This window comes from Gymnoscopelus braueri (assembly GCF_963280865.1).
Source record: "Gymnoscopelus braueri genome assembly, chromosome: 17".
Classification (NCBI taxonomy): Eukaryota; Metazoa; Chordata; class Actinopteri; order Myctophiformes; family Myctophidae; genus Gymnoscopelus; species Gymnoscopelus braueri.
This window is the reverse complement of record NC_137617.1, coordinates 19477120-19503231: the sequence shown is the minus strand read 5'-3', so window position 1 is coordinate 19503231 and position 26112 is coordinate 19477120. Positions and strand designations below refer to the sequence as shown.

The 26112-nt window shown below is 43.3% G+C and overlaps 1 protein-coding gene across 1 annotated transcript in view; it reads right to left on the bottom strand.

Moving 5' to 3' along the window:
- Positions 1-18844, bottom strand: part of LOC308105566 (supervillin-like) — a 76273-nt gene extending 57429 nt beyond the window's left edge. The window contains exon 1 of the mRNA XM_080456385.1: positions 18451-18844. The gene's annotated coding sequence lies outside the window, so the exon portion shown is untranslated. The remainder of the gene's footprint in view (positions 1-18450) is intronic.
- Positions 18845-26112: the final 7268 nt, after the last annotated feature.

Genomic DNA, 26112 nt, shown 5'->3' with positions numbered 1-26112 from the left:
CATTAGTATACGTGGCTCGTGAATGCATATCACAAAATCCCATACAATAGGCTCTTAAAACCTTTCCAGAGCTATAAATCTGTGGGTCAGGGAGATACATACAGTACTGCTTCAGCCTGGGGGTCATTGCAATGGAAATTCTATGTAACTGCCTAGGAGCTGGAGCTCCAAGCCAAGCTCAGCAAATATCCTGCCCTGACTAACAAACCCCCCTTGTGAGGATGATGTCAGCTAGATCTGCTCAAAGATGAGCCTGCCCCCAGACCCGGAGAACCGACTGGCTGATCACCGCACTGAGACTCTCATGTAACCTCTATGTAATCCACCCGCTGGGAGAGATGGAAGGAGGGTCGGGGTGGGGGGGCACGTAAAAAATAAATAAATCAACTACTATAATCATCCTTTTTTTCCCTCCTTAATTGGAGGCCAGTGCCTCAGCCCTAATCGCAACTTGAACATCATCCAGTCACGTAATGCTGCTGTATTTACTACAGCGAGAGCAGAGCGATGAGCTCACACAGCACAGAAAAACCACACGTTGGACTTGGAGACTGGAGAGGTCCCGCAGTCGTAGAGAGAGACCCACTTAAACACACACAGGCCGAGCTGACAACAGCAATAAAAAAAAATATTATGTGAGCACAGTCCCGCTCGCTCCACATAAAGACAAAGCGCAGGGGGGGGGGGGGTTTCTATAAGGCCGTCTCACGGCACAAATATGTTAACGATACCTATGGAGGCCACAGCCCTCTGGACACCCTGCAAGGAGCTGAGAGACAGAGTCAATGCATGGATGGAGGAATGTTTATATAAGTGGGGCAGTGGGGGGGGGCGTGTGTGTGGGGGGTGGGGGGGCCTTAACGTGTCCCTCAGGGATTTTCTACAGTAGAGGGCAAGGGTTAATTCAGCACATCTGGGTTTGCACATTGAATAACTCGTAGCTAGTAGGGATGGGAAAGGGGGGGGGGGCTGTACGCGCTATTGTTGAAACTAGAGGAGGGTGTGAGGCGAACGTTTCGTCGCTGCTGGGCAGAAACCTTGTATCTCCACATTTCAACTTTTTTTAAAAACGGAAATTAATGCCCTACTTCGTCTTACACTTTGGGATGCAACATCGGGATGCAACATTCGAGATGCAACAGATGAGCTTGTAGTTCTGCTATTTTCAACATTCTTTAAAACATTTTCCAGTGCAAGTGAAAACGGTCATGTGTGTCTGTGGGTTTTCAACATTAATTGAACAGATGAAAAGTATTAATAACAGCTTGTGACTAAATGGTAACCACATCGGATCCCTTGGAACAAACGCTTTCCTGAAAAGTAACGCTTTTGGACATCCGAGGTTTCCACCCGAAAAGAGGCGAGGAGAGAAGAGAAAATGGAGAAGGAGGAGAAGAGAGGTGTGTGTGTGTGTGTGTGTGTGTGTGTGTGTAGGGAAGAAGGGAGCTAAAGGAGAGGTGGTGTCATCATAAGGCAGAGTAAATGAACTCAGTCCAAGGAAGCCAGTGTTGTAATGATGACAGCCGCCCACAAATCTCCTGAAGCCTCCACTAACTACCTGCTGGATCATAAAAACCCCAGCCACAATAATCCAAGTCTTGTTCCACTGAAAAAAAAGGAAAAGAAATATGGTGTGGAAATATTACACGGGAAATCAGTGCGTGTCAGGACACGTCTGTGCACGTGTGTATGTGTGTGTGTGTGTGTGTGCGTGCGTGAGTGAGTGCATGCCTTCACCTTGACCTCACAGAGCCCTCCTCCACCTAACACAACAGCATTTAGCTAGACAGTGAGGAACCACGGTGTCTCCCCGAGTCGCGACAGTTTGGATAGAATGGACACACAGTAAAACCACAAACTGTTATTCTAGCAGACAAGTGCACCTTGTCTGGGTCTGGTTCTAAGCCTTTGTGGTGTCTAAGGGTATGATCACACTGCCCTCCTTTTTTTTTAAATAAAAATAGGCACTGCCTTTTTACGTTAAAAACCTGTGAGAAATGACCAAAAAAGGCCACCACAAAAAGACAAAAGATAGCCGCCTTTAAAAAGGAACTGGTCAAGTGTGCAACTATTGGCATTGCGCCTTCAAAAGTTGGGTAATAGTTAAACTTTTTGATAGATGCACAATATGACGTGCACCGCTTTTTCATCTGCTGATCATCATGATAAATCAGGTCTGCCGTCTCAAGATTGCTGGCTCAGCCATCAGGTCTGCCCTTTGGTTAGCCTGATGTAAGCTTTAAAATGAGCTTCGTCCAGACGGAGCTCCTAGACGAGGTTGTGGTCTGCCCCATACCGCTGTCGGGGGTGGAGGATGTCACGTCTTTCATTTTCAGCAGAGAAGGCGCTCTAGGCAGTGCTTTTTCTTCATAACATTCAGACAGTGTGAACACACCCTTAGACGGTGCTTCTCATCCATATGTGGTCCCCGTTTCTAAAATAAACATTTCTAGGGGAAGCACTGTAAGAGCAGATTAATCACTTATTAACCACTTGAAAGTCCTTTTTCTGGGTTGAACATTTGGCAAAGATAGCAGAGCTCCCGATGGATCGCGTAGCAACGCGCTGAGAGCTTGTACTGGAGATAGTGTAGAGCAAAAACAGGAGGGGGCCTAGTATAGAGCCCATGGGGGACTTCGGTCCACTAAGTACAGGGTTTAAGTAACCACTTACCAAAGGGTAATTTACCACCAAAAGTAGGGAGACCTACAGTAAATAGCAAATTTACCGGGCCCAAACACTAATTGATGAGGTCAAGCCATTTACACTGTAAATGGATTGACCTCGTCAATTAGTGTTTGGGCCCGGGGCAAAGTAAGAGAATATCCAAACATATTTTGAATAAGTTAACATTGACTTGAGAGAGCACCAAGAGCAGCCATGCTCCGAGGCATTAATAACTAGTGGCGTCATCATCTGTACCTTTGCTGAATTTCAATCCAAAGCAAAAACACGCACACTTCCTTATGAAGGCAAAGGTTCCCGAGGTTGGATGTGGATTTCAGAGCAAAAGTGCACCTACCTAAGTCACATTACCTATAAAAGGAGCACGGAGCGGTGTGCCAAAGCATGATCGCGCAGATCCAAAACTAAAATGCTGCTTTGTTTGGAAGCTGCCTATGTTATTTCAAGCGAACAGGGGGGGGCTGGGGGGGGGGGGCTGGGGGGCGGGAAACCCAAGGCTGTGAGTCATACATGAGAAATCATCACCCCTATCAGGGAATGGTGAACTCACCCGAGGACATTTGTTTTGTTTTCTCTTTACCTTTTTATGGTTGGTTCTCGAGAAGAAGGGTTGGTTGGAACAAGTGGAAACATGCAGGGCCAGAGGGCACACTACACAGCGAGCTCTTCAACGAGGCCTTCGTGTGTCTCTGTGAGCCACAAGCAATGTTCCAGCACAAGCAGATGTTTAAAGGCACTTTCAGAGCGCAAAGCTTTTATAGCGCAGCAGACCTCATCCATTTCCATCAGCGTTTTGTGTACCCTGATGTTTCTGACAGATGTACTGTGGCAGTCGGTGCAAACACATCTTAATTTGCGGTTTTGTTGGTGGACGGGACACTTGATAAAGGTCACCAGGGAACATATCGCTTTACACCAGGGCTCTCCTTTAACAATTCATGTCTTCATTTTCCGCATACGCAAGCCTGACAGTTTACCAGTTAAGCTCATATTGGAAATGTGGATTCTGGGGACATGTAAACAAACCAAACCCTCTGTTTTAAAGAGCTCGGTGTTGCTCTCCGGCCTCTCAGCTGCCCCGGGGAACTGTTACAGGCCATGAGAGGAAGCTCTGTCCCAATAACGGCCAAGTGTGTCACTTCCCGAGGGCGAAACATATCCTATTTCATAAAAGCTCAATTAATCACGGTATTGTCCTCCCAATCTGGGCAACTGTCCAGAGTTTTCTCGAGGGGAAGGATGGGCGAGGACATCGCCTTCGGGACGGGATCAAGGGGCATGTTTCCCTCTCACGCTGAAACGAGTGTCTCAAGTCATTATGTGTGACTCCTGTACTCTCTGAGGTACGAGAACTCCTTGGCAGTCTGTTATTTGTTTTCTTTCCCCTGCAAAGACCACCCGCCATGCTGGCCAGCAACCTTGGCTTTCCCTGTGCAGACTTGCATTTCTTACCAGCTAAATAACTCAAGCATTCTACTATATAGGCCAACACTAAAGCCTGGGTTATACTAAGTCGCGCGTGGTTGTCACGCACCGAAACTAGCAGATCTGCAAGCTCACAACGTGTCACGCTGTGATGCGTTGTGTGCTTGTAGATCTGCTATTTTACAGTAGGTGCGCAATAACAGCATGCAACTGAGAATAAATCAGATGTAACCGAGAGAGGTTGCAATACCCCACACACCATTCAAAGAAGACTGGGTCTCTGCAGGGCTAGCTCCATATGGCCAGGTCCTATAGTTTATCTAAATTGCACTTATCTTTTTGACCCGTTACAAATACAACCCTTGATCTGAACACCAGCAGGTCAACTGGCTGGTGTTACACAACACTGTGTGACCAAAACCTCATAACTCAACCCTCATGCAGAGAATGTATTGAAAGCAAAAGTTCTCAAAATACTTTTTTCCCCCTTTTCAGTCCCTCCCCCAAAATGCCAGAAAGTTCTGGCCAACAAAAAGGTTGAGGTGAAGTTTTATCAACACCACCAGGTTGAAAGTTTACAAAATGTAAACAACATTTTCCCTTTGGTGATACAACAACAGCTGCGGCAAATTCACTAATGGGGAACATCTTGAGATGGAGTAAGTTGATATTTAGATTTAGAAGCATGCGTAAATGATAGCACATTGGTTCAATTCAACCTGTAACAGAGTTAGTGCAAAGTTCAGTCTGATCTTGTTAATGGATAGTATAGTGAGTCAGGACTGAGACAAGCTGAACTGCAAAACTCTGCAGTAACTCTGAGAGTTAAACTGGGAACGGGAAAAAGAAGGGAAGGAATGGGGAACAACACGGACTCCATGTCCACCTACTGACCCCATCCTCATTACTCACAGCCCACTGGTGTCACTATCTATATACGAGAAGCATTAGAGTTCACAGTGGGGGAATAAAAACACTATCACACACTGACCCCTGTAGAGAGTATGCTCTGAAACATGGGTTCAAGGGTTCATTCCCCTCGTAGCAGGACAAGACCTATAGTCAAAAAGCTGCCTCAGGGGGCCAAACCGCCCGACCTGCAGTCTATTAAGTCTCTGGATTCCTTCAGAAATCGCGTGTCTGCGCAAGAACGCTCAATGGGGAATGCAGGGGCAACACCCCAAAATCATCAGAGCGCAGAGATCGTGACTGTATCGATATTCTAAGGCTCCCTCTTGTATTGTTTTAAAATTAATGCCAAGACTTAAGCCTGAATAAACAGACCCATTGCCTGCGGTCCACTTATGGACAAGAGATGAGTGCAATTGTATGTGCGCTGTTATTAAGGTCTTATCAGAGACACGCTTCCTTTCAACACGGCCTCGAAACACAGACCTCACAGCAGGGATAGATAGGGGTCGGGGCACTAAAGCAACAAAGACATCTACATTAGCTGGAAGCAACTGCCGACAGTAGAGGTATCAATGCATCTCATCACTGAGCTTACAGGCAGCACACAGTCATCCCAACTCAGTTTTCAACAATGTTTGCATTTCGCACTTACAGTAATAGTGTGAGATAGTGTGTAAGCATAGAGCCAGCTTAATATTACAGCCAAGGCTACAAAAAACTGATGGCATCTGAAAATTGTTGATGGCAAAGGCAAACATTTTCAAATGTTTTCACTTATTTTAAAGGTTTTCAAAAATAGCAGATCTGCAAGTGGTACTGTATGAGCTTGTAGAGCAGCTATTTTCGCTTTTTGTCGCACAAGAAATGATGCATATAGGGCTTAAGTGGTTAAAGACACCCAGAAATGAGATTTCCTTTTCTTTGCATGCAGAGAAGTGCTGGGTAAGGATACAGCCAGCTCCTGGCACACATTCTTCCTAAGAGAGGAGGGTGGAGAGTGGAAAGTATTTCCCAATTCCCATAGTGAGAAACCCAGGTGTCAGTACAAAACAGCAAGACCAGCAGTCTCTGCTGTGGAAGTTCTAAGGGAATTGATGTTTGGAAATCCTTAGTAAGCAGAATGACAAGTAGAGTCTTACTTGCATGTACTCATGCTGAGCGATATGGTCAAAATCAAATATCTATGATACCTCAATATCGATATTGTGCGGCAATATTGACTTCATACAGACTGCACGCCACACACACAAACATATGCAACACATGCAATACACATACTTAGGGGTAAATAGATATTGAGCAGTGTGCACATATCACATATGGATAGTATTTAGAAGCAGGACGCATGCACACACTTACACCTTCAAGCACCTCAAAATGGACTAGGATTATGATGTACATATACGTTGCTATTTCTATTTACCTTCTATAATAACTAAGTGGATAAAGGCAAATAAGAGAAATATTAGTCAGGTACTGTAAGTTCAGAAAACATCACATAACAAAAGTCTAAGACAATATCTAGTCTCTTCATATCACAAACACAATATTGATATAATAATATCGATACTGAATGTTGCTCAATTCTACTATTCTTCTAAGTCCAGAGTATCAGGCTTATTCAACTCTGAATTATTACACACCGAGATATTTTGTACCTGAAGCATTCATCAGCCCCATAGCACTATTTGTTCTGAAATTTGAGCTAAGGAATTAACTAATTTGCCAATATGAGTTAAAAAGAAAAATATAATATCAAGAATATCAAGTGCATCGCCATTTTCTTACATAGTATAAAGCTATTGTAATGTAAAAGGAATGCTGCGTGGAAAATGCAACCTTACCTTTGCCTTTTCACAATGCTTTTGAAGAGAGTGACACAAGAGGAATGTGATATCCCTTGCTGTGGGAGAAAGTGTCTGTGTGGCCTATCTGGTGTCTGTGTGTCTGTGCATGCATGTGTGCCTGCCTGCAGCCAGGTCATGTGACCAGCCAGTCAGAGACAGGCTTGGTTATGGGTCATCACCTCCTAATCCAATAACCATATCTGACTTCTGCATGTGCTAATCGGCGACTTAGACCCATTACAAGTATTCATTATTCAGCCGAGCAAATGCATCCGAAAACACTGAAAAACAGAGGCGGGCCTTATTGTGCATTTCTTCAAACCACCCTCTTACAGTAATAGACCGCGTAATGAGAGGCCAACATGTTTCTCATTATAAAGCCATTTTCCTGCACTTACTGCAGTCTCATTTAAGGGCTGTGCCTGCAACCGTAGGCAGAATGAAGACAGGGTTTAATACTAATAGCAAATCATACAGCATTTCCGCCCTGCACTGCTGAAGCGGGCATCGACTAATACAGGAGCGGTGCCTTTCCACTAACGATGCTGAAACACTGTATTATCATGACTCAACGTCTTCCTGATTGACTGAGCTGGTGAGGGAAGGGTAGAGCATGGAAGGAGAGAGACAAGATGAAGATGAGAGGGGAGAATGCATGGATTAGAGATGCAACTATCAATTATTTTCTTAACGATTATTCTATCAATTACCCATCCAATTAATCTAATCGAGAAGCGCGCCGTTTTGATATTTGTGTATCTACGTCAAATCAATTAACCACTTAAAAAGGAATAGTTCACCCCAAAATTTACTTTTCTATCAATTACACACCCCATGAAGCCTTCAATTCATAGAGATCTTTTAGTTTGTCGCATTCCTAAGCCAATAGCTTGATGACCGGAGTTGACTCAATGAGTCTCCTACTGGAGACTCCGCCGAGACCCCACCTTATTGGATTAGAAATGCGACAAAAGCCAAACAATCTCCATGAATTCAAGGCTTCATGGGTGTGTAATTGATAGAAAATAAGTCATTTTTTGGGTGAACTACTCCTTTAAAAAGGGGTATTTTACATCCAATAGAAATATTGACAATTGCCGATCTACAGTACAAGCTAACATCATAGCATTGCTATTTTGTAATGTTTTTTAGTATTTTTTACCTTTGGCTTCTGATGACATGCCCAAAATAGGGATTGAATATGAATCGATTCTTTTTTATAAATCGGTCAAATCAATGAAACTATGAAACTATATCACTGTTGCATCCCTAGGCTAGTAGGGAGCGCAGAGGAGGAAGAAGCAGGGAGAATTGGGGTTGGGATGGGGGGGAAACAGAGCATAGTTATATAAAAATATAACTCTATGGGGTAGAGTATCAAGATTAGATAAGAGGGGTGGTGGGGTAGGGGTGGGGATTGGAGACAACTGGGGGGGGGGGGCAGAAGCAGGGAGAGGCGATGGAGGAGAGATGGCTGGAGAGAAAAAGGAGGCTTTTGTGGGTGGTGGAGGAGGAGCATGTCATGTGTCTCCAGGGTGCCAAGAGGCCCCATGCAGCCTGGTGGTGCTGGTGGCGAGGGTCTTAGGGGTCTGCTGCAGTCAAAAGAAGATGGGGCGAAAATGGGGCCCGAGACTAATCCAGTGTTTCCCAAACTTTTTTGCTCGAGAGTCGAGACCCAAAAGAGATCATTTTGACGTCTCCCCGGGACCCAAACTTAATTAATTAATGTTTAGATAATGTTTTTGTGTTTTATTTATTTATTTAGAAAATGTCTTGAAATGATAATACAAATTGTAGGCTGCGTAAAAAAGGGACCCATAAAAAATTGGTCTGTGACCCCAAAATGGGGCCCGACCCATTGTTTGGGAAACACTGGACTAATCCATCTGACACACACACAGACACACACACACACAGACACACACAGACACAGAGAAATCCTTTTTACCAGAAGCCCTGCTGACTGAAGCCAGTCATCCATAAGGCAGTTGACATTACAACCCCCTGGTCTACTCATGCCTGGAGTCTGTGTCACCCAAAAGTGACCCCACTGTAATGAGCAGTGCATGAACAACAGACCCCCCTACATGCCTACAGTACATCTATCTCACTGCAATGTGGATCAACCAACCATGCTTATTATATTACCAATCTTACCACCCCCCCTCAGTCATGTCTACCAACGTTCTCATAATGATTGTGTTGTGTGCTGTGGGCAGTTGTACACAGTACGTGTGTGTGTGTGTGTGTGTGTGTGTGTGTGTGTGTGTGTGTGTGTGTGTGTGTGTGTGTGTGTGTGTGCGTGTATGTGCATACGTGACATAAGAGAAAGAGAGAGACAGAGACACACAGAGACAGAAAGAGTTTTTTTTCAACCCCTTTAACCCAGAGGTTGTTTTTGTTTTATAGTCTTTCTTTGTCCCAGCCTTCCGGCTTTCTGCATTCAAAAAGGAGCCATTAAACATGACGCACACGAGAACGCAAACAAGCAAATAAATGGGTGCAAGAGAGAGAGAGTCAATATGGACCCATAAGGGTCCGTACCCATATTTACACTCTCAGGGTTGAAACGGACCGGATTTTGCAGTGTATGATCATGGAGGTTGGACTGGAGGAAGGGTGGGGTTTATGGGACTTTATCTGGCTGGCAGATCAGGAATCTCTCTCTCTCACTGCACAGTGCACACACACACACACACACACACACACACACACACACACACACACACACACACACACACACACACACACACACACACACACACACACACACACACACACACACACACACACACACACACACACACACACACACACACACACACACACACAATCACACCCACACAAAGCGTGCTAAGTTGGATTCCGTTCAGAGAGCTAATGTAGGCCAGATACACACACTCAGAGGGCTTTTTAATGGGACAGATGTAGTAGCTACAGATATATACCACACCAAGTGTTATCCTGCTGCAGTGCTGCTCCGACCACAACCAACCACACCAAGCACACAATGCAAGGCCAGTGTGTGTGTGTGTGTGTGTGTGTGTGTGTGTGTGTGTGTGTGTGTGTGTGTGTGTGTGTGTGTGTGTGTGTGTGTGTGTGTGTGTGTGTGTGTGTGCGTGCGTGCGTGCGTGCGTGCGTGCGTGCGTGCGTGCGTGCGTGCGTGCGTGCGTGCGTGCGTGCGTGCGTGCGTGCGTGCGTGCGTGCGTGCGTGCGTGCGTGCGTGCGTGCATTTCAGATAAGATGGGCCAATCGCAGTAGGAGGAACAAGAAGCTGAAAGACTTTCGGAACCATTTCCACATGTACTTCCAGTCCTTTCTTGTGATGTATCATCTTGGCCCCACTCTCCCGGACCCAAATTGTCAAACAAAAGCAACATTTTAAAAGGGCAAACATAGGAAGAATTTACAAAACAAAAGCCTTCAGACACCTTAGAGGTATAACAAGTAGGATCTTCCTAAAAAAAACTATGTATAGAGTAAACCCATATAAAATAATCCCTCTCAATCATCACTTACAGCCCACTACAAATGTGTGGTGCGTCGACAAACCGCAACCGACGAATCCTACTCGTTATAACGTTAAACTGCAAATGTGCGGAAACCAACCAGTAGACCTGACTTTGACGAATATTGTCCGTCTCAACTTCAAACAAATGCATGACAGACAATTAGGGTGCAATTAAGCATTAGACATCCATCACAACAATTCCAAGTAATTTGATGACAGACATTTAAAACCTGGATCTGAAACCGATACAGGGCACAGAGCTGAAAGAGAAAACCAGGTCCCAGTCAGAGCCAGATCACGTCTGCTACTCGGACTGAAGCCAGATTGCAAAAGGCAGCAATAAATTCTTAAACTTAGAGTGCCACAAGCCTATTTCCTTCAAAATAATGATCATTGGTATTACCGTTATACTGTATATCGCAATCCCCCCCAAAAATTTTACATTTAAGTGTTATATTTCTGTGGACGCATCGAACAGCTCATAAAAATACTGGATTATATATATTTTTTGTAACTCAAACTTAAGCTGAAATAAAAAAATATATATGATTTTTTTTACATGCATGGATGGATTATATACTATAGATTATTAATAAATTCCATATTATCTTAACTATACATTTTCTGGTTGCTGATGTTGAAGTGCATTCACATCAGGCATGACACAAGTATTTATTTGAGTGACGCGACTCATTAATAAGTCAATGTGAGGGGAGGTGCATTGTCCTGATACATCAGGAGTGCAGTCTGTTCTGCATATTTGCCAGAGCTTGCCAAGCTTTTAGCTTACATTGGGAAAGTGAAAATACACAGGCAAGACATCCTTGCTAATTTTAACTACATCGGTTGGTCCCGAGAAGTAACGTTGAGTCCTTAGACAAATGAAAAACAGAAAAAGGCACTGCGTCTTCAAAGCGTTTCAGATGACTAAATAAGGTGTTGTTGTGTGGGAGTCCTGAGCCAACAAAGGATATAAGCCTATTATAGATGACCTTTTATTTTAGAAAACATTGTGTACACAAAAAGTCTCAATATGCTGTATTTTTTGGTCAATATCATGGAGCATTATTCTCATTATTATTCCCTACTACATAACTTGAGGAAACATGAGTGAACCACAGGACAGTAATCCCATCTATCACTCTTACGCTGGGAGTTTCAGTCTTGTGTCTTCGGGTTAAACGCCATCTAATGTGACTTTTACACTTGTCAACAGCCGTGGACTTTAAAACTAGTTCAGGCCCAGACTGGCGCCCTGGACCCGTGGGAGAATACTGAACTTCAAAAGGCTTAACTAACATCTCACTGTATCAGATGAGCGTTGAGGTGGGGGAAATGGTGAGAATGAAGCCGAGTGCGAAATGTAAAACGGAGAGAGAGATGGGACACAATCACAGAAAAGACAAAACACTGAACACACGGAGGAGGGGCATACAGCGACAGAGAGAGAGAGAAATCTAAGTCATATGGGGTCTCTCCCTTTCTCTCGTGATCTCTGGCAATCCACTGGACAGCATCTGGACAGCTGGAATTTGACCAAGGTGGGGGATGTGGGAGTATGGAGTTTCTCCCATTTTGCGGGGGGGGGGGGGGGGGGGGGCACAGTATTAAGAGCTGAGATACAGTATTAAGAGTGGTGGAATTAACCATTGAATGGCAGACAAACAGCACTGACTGTAAGCTGGTGTGAGTGTTTTTAATGGACACACTGTGGCAATGCTGCAAATGTATTCTGTTTAAATGTCACAAATTAAGAAACCCATCTTGCTCGCACATAGCGGTTCACTGAGGATTATGGGTATCAGTACAGTGAAACGCCTTCTGAAATGAATGCCTTGTTCTGAGGCATGTATGTGGGGAAAAGCAGTTCAAAGTCAAAGTGGGCTACTCCCTCTGAATGTGACATTTCCTCGTTGCAAGCACTCATTTGCATGGCCACTAGATCTGCGTCAGGTATTAGCCCTTCTTGCGTGTTGTTTACTGTATAAAGAGTGCCGTTTTTAAGGGTGATATTTGTTGTTGATGATGTCACTCCACATGAAACCTCAACTCTCAGTATTACTCATGTTTTTAAAATGAACTGAGGCACTGATGGTCCCGAGAACTCAATGAACTCATTGCATGTTTTGAACAACAAATGTTAATCTAAAAACAAAGCAAAGAGGAATTAAACCTGTCATAAACATATATAATATGATCTGTTGGCATTCTCAATAGAGGCAATTATATTCTGGAGAAAGATATAAAATGGAAACATCGTCATTTTTGAGTAGAAAGGACCCGTTTTGTGGATCAATGCTAAGCAAACCTTGTGCAACATCTATATTACTAGTGCTTCCATGTCCAAACAGAAGGCTTTAGAAATCCCCCAACCCACATCTGGTCTACCCGGATCTAGGATATTAGTCTGTCTGGCTCCAATGGTGTTTCATGGAGGAACCGCAGATTCTGTTTCTGCTATGGAGCAAGTAACCATTTAACCCACTTTCAAACTGGAGTCTCTCATTTTGGGCACGTCAGTATACTCACTATACTGTAGGTGAAAATCAGTTTGAACCTTTTTGAAAGTATAAAATATGCCATAAGTTGTTAACCCTTGGTTTCCTCTCCCTCACCTTTGATACACCCAAACCTGATCTTTGCATCAACTATTGCCTGTGTCCCATTTGGATGGCAAGAAAATACAGTACACATAAAATTACACTCCTGCTCCTTGCTTTGACTGATATCCTGGATTCTGTTTGGTTACAATATAGCAAATGCTCTTTGGATTTCTTTCTGCCTTATCTCTACACTTGAAGTTGTTCCTGATCTTTCAGCCAAGGCTTTTCACCCAGCAATGTGATAAAATCGAGTGAAATGTAGTAAGGTCTGGCTTTGTGACGCTTGTCTCATGTGGTCCCCAAAAGAAGTGCATATGCCTCACAAATGAAAGTCAGGTGTGCAATGAAATTCAACCCTGAGCAATGTGCAACGTGAAACTTATATTTGTGTAAGACATCTGCATGGGCCCCGGCTGTGCAGTCGATGACTAAATAATACAGTTAACATCTTGAGTGTCAATGCTGGAAACCTGCCACTCTAATTGCTAGCCTCGTTTATAAATATGTTTTAACAGAGATTAGCCTCCGGCTAACCCCTAGCACCCTTCTCCGGGGAGTTCCAATTGCTCATGTTGTCACATCCCCTCTCCCTACTGTAAATATTTGTGCTGTGGAACTGCCTGGCGGGGCGGCAGACACCGGCCTCCGCTGAGTGCCGAGGAGAGAGAGGGGAGAGTCGGGTTAGGCCAGGAGAAAGGAGAGACAGAGGAGGTGAGTGGGTGGATTTCCTGGCTTATAGCCATTGACTGTAGCCTGCATTTTTTGTATCGGTTTGTGGAAAAAGAAAACAGTACTAGAAGCCCATTCGTTTTTTGTTGTTGTGAGGTAATAATAAGGGTTTAAAGCTAATGAAGAATAACAGTATCTTCTTCTGGCCCAGTGGATAACTTCTGTAACACTGACCCTGCTGCAATAATTGCTTTATCGCCACCAGGCCGAAGGCAAAGGGGAAGATTACAGTATGTTTTCTCTACAGTATGTTTTGTTTGTGTCTATTTGTCCGGGGTTAATCTCAGAATCCACTAGACTGATCAACCATTAATTTCTGTTTCATATTTCTTTTTATATTAAACTTACATTTTCTATAATGGAAGTCAAATAAGTCAGTCAGATTGGGCTGAAACCTTGCCCAATCATGGAGTCATACATCATAAATGATATGTCATAGATGGCTGACATCATAGACTGCCACTGGCCACACTTCCTGGTGGATCCATGCGCTCTACTGAGCATCTCTAGTTTATTTAGACTGGGGTTCTTTTATAGGAAATTCTGAGGCCATGAAGGCTCTACCCAGTAAAACTGAGATTTATATATTTTTAATTTGACCACACACACAGCGAAGGCTTAAAGTGTAAACATTTTGTTATTGCCCTGAGATACAAATGCTATGTTCCCATGAAATGCAGGTGCAAACTTGTACAACAACAGATTCTTCAGCAAACACCAAGCTATTACTGTATAAACAAATGTATAAATATGTATACTGACCCAAGCATAAAGCTTCTTAAAATAAGATACTTTGTGATTTAGCTAAAATGATGGTAAGCTACCTATGCAGAAGATACACAAGCACAAACCTTGCTTCAAGGTATCTCCTCTTAGTGGCCCATTAAATGCTGTAATTACCCAATAAATTACCCATATAAATCTGAATTACAATTCTAAATTACCAGGTTGGAGTGTTTATATCCCCTCAATTAGGGTTTGGCTAAGCCACACTTTGCGTCAGGTAGGCTACACAGTAAAATTCGGAATTGAACTCTGAACACTTTACAATTAACACACATTTTACTGTGTATTTCCGCAGTTGAGTGAGCGACAGCCCTTATGTTTATGATGACAGCATGCTGGCATAACAGAAACACTGGCCTTTTAACGATGAGTTTGAACAAACTGGACACAAACACACATAGGTGTGTGTTTGTGAGGGCCCTTAGATCTTATGAAGAATCTTGAAGATCTACCAACTAAGTGGCAAAGGTTAAAGTCTAACATAAAAGCTGCCGAACCTTTGGTTCACAAAGCAGTTAAAAACAGGTCAAACACAAAAGCCCTTCTTTGCCTAAGAAATAGTCCAGTGTCTTTCTTGGGACACTAGTAGCCTTGTTCCGACACCGATACCAATATCGGAAAAGCTGCCGATACTACCTAAAAATGCTAGTATCGGTATCGGTGAGTATGCCAATCTGTGCCATTCCAATACCATATCATTTATCACATGATGATATGTCATTTACAGTAATCGATTATTTTCAGATGGGGGGCCAAATACATATAATTTTGGGGGTCCCTTACATGAAAACGTTTGAGAACCACTGATATAGCAACATGCGTTTTTTTCAGAAAACTGTTAGAATTTAGAAGACATTTGTTATGGGTTAAGGGGAACTGGATAAAAGAAAAGAAAGTCATGGTCACCTATACATTCTTCATCTGAAGTGGTGATGCAACACTTTGCACACATCACCTGTTCCAACTTCCAATATACCCAATGAGCCCGCAGCCCTGATCCAAAGCACACTTTCCCCTCCTCCTCCTCCTCCTTTTCTCCTCCTCCCCTCATCAGCCCTCCCCTCATCAGCCCCCCCCCCCCCAGTGTGTTGAGTAATGAGACGCCTGCAGAGAGGCAACCCAACACCGCCGTGGGCTGACATTTACGTGTTCAGGTGAACGCCAAACACTTAACCGCTAACTCCCAGCGCTAACGCTCAACTGCCCAACTACAATGGAGCTGCTGTCTCTTTGTTTGGGGTCTTTTACACGGTCCAGTGTCAAGAAAGAAGGCAGGCAAAAGAGCAAGAGGAAGCGTGCGCTAGAGCATTGGTTCTCCGGGGTCCGGGGACCCCCAGGGGTCCTTGCAGGTGCGGTACTAGGGGGGTCCCCAGCAAAATTAGTTAATATAGCATCACAATAATTTTCGAACCACTTTAACCATACTTTATACTTTGGGCTATTTAAAAAATAGCAGATATACAAGCTCAACAGAGTGCCGTGCTATGAGCTTGTAGATCTGCTATTTTTGAAAGAATCCCTGGCACAAAATGTTTTTGAGATGGGGGGGTCCGCAGCCAAATGCATATCATTTTGGGGGTCCTTGACATGAAAATGTTTGAGAACCACTGTGCTAGACGAGAGGAGAGGAGAGGAGAGGAGAGGACCACTCCCTGCTCTGGCATGTTGTGCAGGGGGGGGGGGGCAGGGAGGAGGAGGGGGCGGGCTGTTGTGACATGACCGCTGTCAGAGACACAGCCCTGGTCTACCTCTCTCTGAAACAAGAGCAGGAAGAGCTCTATCCCATATAATGACATATTGACACACGCTCTAATGATTCGTAGTCCAATACATGAAAGCATAATTATGGTCCATTATGAAGCATAATAAGTACGATTAGGCCTAAAGTCCTGCAGACTGGATCCTTTTTATATTCAAGCCAATTAAATGATGTAATTATGTAACTCGCGTAATGGCCTTCCCCAAAATGGATACAATTACTCATGTCGGACATGAGCTCTTCAACCACTTACAGTATGTTATTATGACCTATTAAAAATGTTTAAAAAATAGCCGACACAAGCTTGTAGATGTGCTATTTTTGAAAGAATTCCCCTAAAGATATGTCCAAAATAGGGAAGCCAGGGTGAAAGTGGACATGTACAGTACAGTACGGCCAATTGACAGCTGTACAGCTAGAACCAGATGCATGTCAAGGACCACACAGGGCAAAGCAGAGCTGTGATCACATGCTGGGCAAACAAACTATGCCTCCACAACTCTCTCACACAACGGTGCAAAACACACACGCCTCAAATTCTAGCACCGCACACAGTCCAAAGAGTCCAAAGCTTTATCCGTCTCCGAAGCATATGCCTCCTCGCCCACGCAAGTAGTTTGCATATTTTCTTTGCATTCTGTGCCGTGTCATGTTGACTTGACACAGACAAACACTGACTTTGATTCCAGCGTACCGTGTACTGCACGCCAAGTCACATAATCCATTCCACTGTATAGCCACCAGTGTGAGTGTGTGTGTGTGCCACGGCCTTTTTTCACACCAGAAACCAAAACGAGTGTTTACAGTAACTCTGTCAGTCTGTAAAGTATTTCAGCGTGTTTCGTTTGGCCTTTAGCCCTTCTCTCGCTCTCTTATCCCTCTGTGTTTTCACAGGTGTCTTGCAGAAAACTTCCCTGAAACTGCTCCCCTCTGTCACTGCTTTGCTTTGCAGAGGGACTCCCCAGTCTCTCCCCACTCCCATAAGGACGCTTTGGTCTCCCACTTGAAGAAAGAGTGGAGGCGAACTGTGGTCAACTGGGCTCCGTCAACCAGAACACTTCTGGGCAGCTGGCCAAGTCCAAGGACAGTGGGCTAAACAATAAGCTTGGCTGGTGTGTGACGTGGAGAGGCTCATTCAGTCTCGTATGGCCCCCCGTCCATTCAAGCATAGGACATGGCAGACACAGGGCATTCAATAGACAGTCTGGCACACCAGCTGGCATGATGGAAGAGCTGTCACTTTCACTGTGGCAGGACAGTCTGAGGAAGGCTTCCACTAAATCGGATCAAATGTCTTGGAAATGGCTTGAGATTTAATTTGAGGAGATCAGAGTGGTAAGAAGAACTGTCTTTTTGTCAATTCATTATGTCAATGAGAACTAGACGGATTAGGGGAAGGAAGCTGCTCTGAACAACACGAGGGTGTGTTGTGTAGTAGTGTGTAGTACTACAGTTTCATAATAAAGACTGAGCGCAATGTTTAAATGTTGTCATACCCTTGTGGCTGATGTGCCACAAAATATAATTGTAGGCTATAATCACTGGTGCTGATCACCATCAGCAGCACCAGTGATGGAAAGTAACTAAGTACATTTACTTAAGTACCGTACTTAAGTTAAGTACAGGTTTGAGGTACTTTTACTTTACTGGGGTATTTCCAATTGTCTATACTTTTACTTTTACTCCACTACATCTAAGAGTCAAATATTGTACTTTTTACTCTACTACAATTATTAGAAAACTTTAGTTACTAGTTAGTAGATTTGGATTATTAGTACAACACTTTGGCTATCTACAAGCTCATAATGCGACACATTGTGAGCTTGTAGATCTGCTATTTTCAAAAGATTTGTATACCAATATATTGTGGAACCTGTCAAATGGGACATTTTTACTTTTGGTTCTTTAAGTATATTTTGATGCCAATACTTTTGCACTTTTACTCAAGTACATTTTGAGTTCTGGACTTTTTCTACATTAAAGTACTGATACTTTTATTTAAGTAAAAATGGTGATTACTTTCCCCACGTTGATCAACACATCTGTCATCACAGTCAGCCAGTCTAACAGGAAACGTTTTCGCTAGAGTAACACTTCCAACCCCGACCGACCAACACACTTTCAGTTTAGTCGTTACACAGTAACAACATGACACAGAATGCATACAAACAATGTAACTTTACTTCAACTTACCCGTAAATCGTCCGATGTTGCTCAGCAAAACAACATTCCCCCCAGTAAAAAGCAGTCAGTGGGCTATTCTGGAGAAACCTGTGGAGACTGGAGGGAGGAATGATCGCTTTCGCAGATCTGACAGTTCAAAATAGCTCGAAAAAACGTGACTCTATTTCAGAAAATAAAAAATAGTAAAAAAGTTATGGAAAATGAAACAGCATGCGATGAAGACAGCCAGGCTTTGTGTTGATGTCCTGAACCGCGGGAGAAGGAGAACAAAAACATATGGAAACTTCTCTTTGAAAAAGAGACTTTCCGATATGTTCCTTTGCACCGCTGCAAGCCTCACAAGCAGACGCACACAAAGGTATAGTAGTAGATTTACAAACCCTACCACCACCTCCTGCTGATCTAAAAGTTATGACTGACTGACTGCTGAGGCAGTGAGCGCTGCACCACTCACTTCAAAAGTTGAAACTCCGCCCCTTTTTGCTGAGCGTGTGTTATTGGTTCATGTTCAACAACACAGAGCCATTACAGCTCATTAGAATAATAGGCCTACATGTCTCAATGATAGTGTGTGCATCAGTGTGCAGCAGTGGTGGAAAGTAACTGAGTACATGCACTCAAGTATTGTACTTAAGTATACATTTGAGGTAACTTTACTTTACTGGAGTATCGATTGTCAATACTTTTACTTGTACTCCACAGACTACAGCTCACAGGGAAATATTGTATTTTTACTCCATTATAATGATTTGAAAACTTTAGTTTGACTAATTACTTTGTAGATTTTGATTATTAAAAAGAAACATACATTAACCACTTTAGCCTTATTTATACTTACGCTATTTTAAAATAGCCGATCTACAAGCACACAACGCATCGCATCGCGACACGTTGTGAGCTTGTAGATCTGCTATTTTCAAAAGATTTGTTTACAAACTTGTGAAATGGGACATTCTGCACAATGAGTACTTTTACTTTTGGAACTTTAAGTATATTTTGATCCCAATACATTTGTACTTTTAATCAATAGTACATTTTGAAAATCTGACTTTTACTTGTAACAGAGTATTTCTAGATTGTGGTATTGCTACTTTTACTTAAGTAAAAAATGTGAGTACTTCTTCCACCACTGCAATAGTGTGCATCAGAGTTCAGTGGTGGAACAAGTACTTTTTTTTTTTTTTACTCAAAAAAGTAGCAATACCACAATGTAAATACACTATGTTGCAAGTAAAGGTGTATTATTCAATATACAAAAATGTAATGTACGTTTTGTAATAATAATCTAAATCTGAAAAGTAACGTGTTGTGTAGTGGAGTAAAAAGTACAATATTTGCCTCGAGGTGTAATGGAGCAGAAGTATAACGTATTGAACAATGGAAATACTCAAGTAAAGTAAAAGTACCTGAAAATTGTACTACTTGAGTAAATCTACTTAGTCACATTCCACCACTGGCTGATACACACAGAGCCATTACAGACATTGCAATAATAGGCCACACTATTGAGACATTTAGGCCTATATTGCAACTGCAAGCATGATGATGTCATATTTTGTACAAGGTGTTACTGCTGAAAATAGCTGGGGCATGAGTTGGACAAGTGCTGCAGGAAATTGTGGTTTTTAATCCATCCCGTAAGCAGAGGTGGATCTTGACTGTGATGAATGTCCTTGACTGCGGTGGAACCTTTCGATATGCGGCCGCTCATGGGTAGCCTGAAGAAACAGCTATCCCTGGGGTTGACCTAACCATGGGAGTTGGACCGCTGCTCACAGGGGCAGTGGGGAAGGACCGCTTCAGGAGCATAGACTGTAAAAAAAAGCTTTTCAATCAAAATCATCACAATGTAGCCACACCCCTCCTACAGCATACCCTACTTTATCATCAATTTTAAAATAAATGGGACCATAACCAAAACGCATATGGTGATTGAAAGAAGACTTCAAACTAGCCACTGGAAGCATATAGTATTTATCACTATGTTTATTAAGGTAATAAAATCAAGTGTAAAGTTCGGCAAAAACCCATCCGCTTGAATAGAGCCTAATTGCCTCTGACACTAGCACGGGTGAAACAGCGAGACTACAGGCCATTTATATGAACTGTCACTTCCTATATAGCCTCAATTTACAACTCGGATGCTAGCCCCTTGTTCAGGAGGAAGCAATGAATGGTCCAGTAGGACCAAGTGAGAGTGCATCAGCGCTGAGGGCCGAGACAGAATGCAGACAGAGTGGGCCGATGAACAATCACTGCCCGAGGGAGCTGCTGGACAGACTGCAGTCTTTAGAAGCTTTCGTCTTAAGGCGCCCAATGGGGGGAGCAACATCACACCCTGAGGGGATTGATGGCTACAAGAACCGTAGAGTCACTGCCACGACTGCCTGACCAAGAATAGGGAGTATGGTGGAATGGTGCGGGCAGACTACATCCGGCACGGGGGCAGAATATGTGAACAAAGGGGGAGTACAGTAGAAGTAGGAAGAGACACTATTATGAGACCAGGCATGCTGCGATCCGGAGGCGGTGACACTGGTTGAAAGACAGGGGCCAGAGCTGAGGACGGCAGGATTGAGGACGCTGCAGTCCTCATAAGGAGTTACAATGAGGAGGTACTGTATAAGACCAGAGATGTTCTGCATAGTAGTGCACATCTGTCTGTCATTAATGTCACTATGATTTGAGTACATGGGGACCCCATTTGAAACAAGCCATTAGGCTTTCATGGGTTTTTCAATCCTATTTAAACTGTACTTTCATGTGCTTGTTTCTGCAAACTTCTAAATAAAGTATTCAATCAATCAATCAATCAATCAAGATGACTAGGAAACCAACCCATTTTGGTAGATTTGAGGATGGAGCAGGAACCTAAGTACCCAAGAGAGGTGGACCCAGTAAATGAAATCGTATGGGGAAAGCTGATACACTGTGGAAACCTCCGATGAATCAGCCGAAAGGAAAGAGTTACAATTAGTCCGTGAGCCAGGACCCCAAAAATGGGGTCATCATTACCATCTGGGGGGATTAATTCTCATAGTGATTTTTGGGTAGGTATACACCCCTAGAGCTAGGAAAAATGTGATAGCCTTGCATCGGTGGTAGCTATCTGTGTGTTATCACTCCTTTTATAACCACAAGCCAAAACACAGTTTTCAAAATCCGAATGAAGCATTCTACTTCAAACTGATGGTTCTCTCTTATTATTGACCCTCTCTCTCTGAAAAATGGTTGGGATAAAGCTCAGACTATATATTGTCCAGAAAGGTTGTTAAAATTTGCATATCTAGAATATTTTTCTATTACAGGCAGTGACAACATAGTGACTATATGTGACATAAGATGTACTTTGGTTTTAATGAAAGATGGAACACAAAGGGTTCCTTTGTAAATTACCTATAGATTTAAAACCATGTTAGATTCTAAGGAAATGTATTATGAAATTCAATAAACAGAATATAGTGCAATGGGTAAGAAAATATCCAAAATGGCCACTAAACACACGCCTGGCAATTTTTTACTTTTAATCCGCTTGTCTTAGAATACCTCTGTTTAATACCTATTATTTAGGGTTTTCATATGTAGAATCCATTCCTGATGTTATTTTTTTAATATCAGGTCAATCATGTCAAAGGTCAGGTCAAGGTTAAAATTGACCTCTGGGAGAACAACAAATGGAAACAACTTGATGAACATTCATGGTTCACTATTCATGCTTTTGTTTTGTGAAAAGTGTCATTAACATGTCACAAGAACTGGTATTCATAATAACATGAATGTAAAATGATATAATCTAATGTCAAATATGTATCTTTTGCAACTACATCTGTATTCTCCAACCCACATCCTGTTCTACCTCATCCTTACAAGTATCCTCCTTATTAACATCACTCCTCATCTGTAGCTTGAACATATCATCAGTAACCATCTTCACCAGAGCAGTTACAGTACATCAGTGATGTACTTCTCACTCTCTGTGCCCTAAATTGATATTGCACCATGTCACATAGCTCTGACGGTGGGGTCACCCTTAGCAATGACAGGAACAAGAATATCCTAGATCTCCTATCCAAATTTTGTGACATCAAACGACTTGTCAGGTGGGGCTTGGTGGTCTGCCACTTTCCACAACATCACTTGTAAATAAATGAGCCCACATGTGGTGCAACAGGTTGGTCGGTGTTGGAGGAAGGGCCATTGACTTGTGGCACCCACCTCACCCAGCACATCAGGGTAGCCTGGGAAGTTCCCTGCCAGCAAAGTGTAGTGTGCTCTGATCTTGCCTTTGTCATACATATAAGACTGTCCCATCCCAATGCTCCATCTATACTTTACACTGTAGGTCCACCTGATACACCCCAATACACAGCATACAACAGGACAAGAACATCAGTGTAATCACTGAGCATGTGTATCACACCCTTTCCAGAGATGGCTGCATCAGGGATATAGGAACTCATGGTGATGTCTGCCTCATCATGACTAAATGCAGTATCTATCGTCAGCACTGAAGGTGTACAACATGCTCAACGGCTTCTGCTTAATGTTCTTACTCTTCATGATGACATCTCATGTGGGTAAAGGACATTACTATTCACAACAGCATGGGGGCAAATTAGCCAAGGATGGGATTGAAGAGATGATCTTTCTGTGTGTGAGGAATCCTACAACCCAATATTTTATGACCAAGACACACCAGTGCTTCAACTCTCCCTCTGTTTCTGCACATTTTGGGGAAGGCTTCAGTCCACTCCACTCACATGCATCATGACAGCATCTTTCCTGATCGTTATGGCAGTCTGCTCCCCAGACTGGTCAGCAGAGACAGTGATCCAGAATCCATCATGGTGCCGACAGACAAGGTCTAGCTTAGCCTCTATGCTATGGCATGGAGCACATGCATCTTCAGCAGGCACTGGGTTAGATATCAAGCACACTGCACATGGCCAGCATGGAAGAAGTGCTTCAGTCATGTGCTTCATGAGAGAAAAGGTGAAGTTAATGTCAATGTGTCTCCCTGCGCATTCAAACTGGTGGATGTGAAGTGTAGGAAGAAGTTGTCTACCCACTGTCAGCCAGTAGGATGGAGATGTGCAGTGTCCAGGTAGGCTACTGCTGTATCTGTTCAAATGTCTTTGGCCAAGTTGATAGAAACCACTTCAGAGTGCTGCTGATACACTCAGGACTGACCACTGAACTTGCCTGTCATGTTCTGCAACCACATACATTTCCACTTCCAGTGAACCTTGCATCAGTTTTGCAATGCAGCTGAAGAATGACTGTATAACATGCATCCCACCGGGATGCACAATTACATTATAGAGCTTATATACCTGCAAGGTGTCAACAAACGGCTCCATGTCAATTGTGAGGTGAATAGGGCCTGCTGTACATGTCAACCAGTGACCATATCTGCTGCCTGCTTGGACACCTGGTTGGACGATAAGGTGCGAGAGAGACCTTGACCTGACCTTTAGCACATAGGCCAAAGACTGACCAGCAAGTCAAAATATAACATTAGAAATAGATTCTACACCTATGAATGCCCCCCCCCCAGGTCCCCATATGAATCACGTTCACAAAGTTCACAGATTCCCTCACACAACTGCAATATTTTGTTGTTTTTAACATAATTTAGTACAATGGAACATCACCATGGGATGGACACCATCTTTGATTTGGCAATAAAAAATTAACTGATGGTAATTTCACTGATTCAGCCATATTTCTTGAACCCTAAGACCTAGTTTTAGACACCAAAACCACCTTTCTAGGTTGAACAGTATCATAAAGCCATTTAAGCTCCTGGCAGTCATATTGGACGCCATCTTGAAAATGATGGCTTTACGAGAAATATAATTTCCTAGATTTTTTTGTATGTTCTTAAGCATGCCTAGACGTACCAGAACCAATTGAAAAACCTTTTGTATATTTTTTTGGGGGGGGGTTAATAGTATGTTTTCATATATTGACCCATGTAATTTTCTCCTAGTGTTATAACATAAAATGCATGATAGCACCCATAAAGCTACCATTGGTGCAAGGCTATCACATATTTTCTAACTCTAGACATGCATACCTTGACAAAAATCACTATGAGCATTAATCCCCTCAGATGGTAATGACCAACCCCCCTGGCTCACGGACTAAATGTACAGGCATCCACACCACAGACCAGACCGCCATCCTCTCCTTTACGATACATAGGGCAGTGTGTAACGAGCCATACAGGGGACAACCAAGCAGACGATAAGGAGAATAATAGCTGCAAGCAGCAATGAGATAAGGAGCCAGGCAAGGAGTTTGAGTTTTGAGTGTAGGATCCTCATTAGCAGTTACACCCGGCAACAGCTATTCTTCCTGCCGGGTCCACACAGAACAATACTAAAAGCAAAAACAAGTTTAAGGAGAAGAATAGAATGATGAAGGAGAGAAGATGAAGGGGATGAGATGATGAAGTTGAAGAGGAGAGGAAGATAAAGAGACAATGAAGCGTAAGATGAGGAGAAGAGGAGGATGAAGAGGAGATGAACATACTGCCCAACACGCAACCTTTCTCTCTGACCTGATGGCACCAGTACAACCCAAGGTCGCCCACAAGAGTAGCCGACATAGAAGTCTCCCTGGGATGCAAACTAAAGTGAAAATAGCCGATCTACAAGCTCACAATGCGTTGTAGATCTGCTATCACAACTTCCTTTTATTTTTTTGTGAATTTTGAGGGAACATTTTTTTAAATCTTTTGAAATAATAATATAAAAAAAACATTGGGATATTTACTCGTGACCCACTGTTTGGGAAACACTGTTTTAGAGTTCTCAAAGTTTGAGAACTATTGTTCTAGAGAATCCAGTGTTGACGTTGCAGCCAAATCTCATCGATCTACTAAAAGAGAGCAACTAAATGCACATTCCTCCACCCCAGGGGTCACTAGCTGCAGGCTGGTAGCCTGCTACTGGAAGAGTAGACTGGGATTATTTGTTTTGCAGTCCTGTATGTGCATGTACGTGTGTATGTAAATGACAGTAGGTGGGCTCTGGACCGGATATCAGCACTGAACCGCACATACTGTAGCAACCAGGCTTTCCACACCGTACTGTGAACATCCTGATGAAGCAAGGTTTCTAGAAGGGGACTTCCTCTTTCCTTGATGTTTCGCCCAGGTGAGCGTGGTTAAATGTCTAAACCTACCCCTAAACCCTAACCTTAACCTCACAAGAACTATGCCTAAACATAACCTTAACCCTATCCTTATAACCTCACAAACACTATGCCTAACCCTAACCTTAACATTAAAGCTAACCTCACAGAAACTATGCCTAAACTTAACCTCAAAACCACGCCCGCCTGCGGGCGACACACAGGGAAAAGAGAGAGTTATTTTCTAGAAGAGTGTAGCCTATATTCTTCCACTGAGAGAGTGAACAACACTGCTCCATGGGCTGCCGGCAAGGCCCGCAGACAGACAGGAACATTGGTGCAAAGGGCTCATCCGCCGTACACTCCAGGGGCCACAGCCACCAAGCATCATGGTGATAAGCCATCTCCGCTGGCAGCTCCAGGGGGGGACCACAGGTAGTCAATGCTCCCAGCCGCCAACCTTCAGCGGTGGCATGCCACCTGGAGGAGGTGTCAAGGTACCCTGCTACAACAGAGATGGGCTCCAGATAT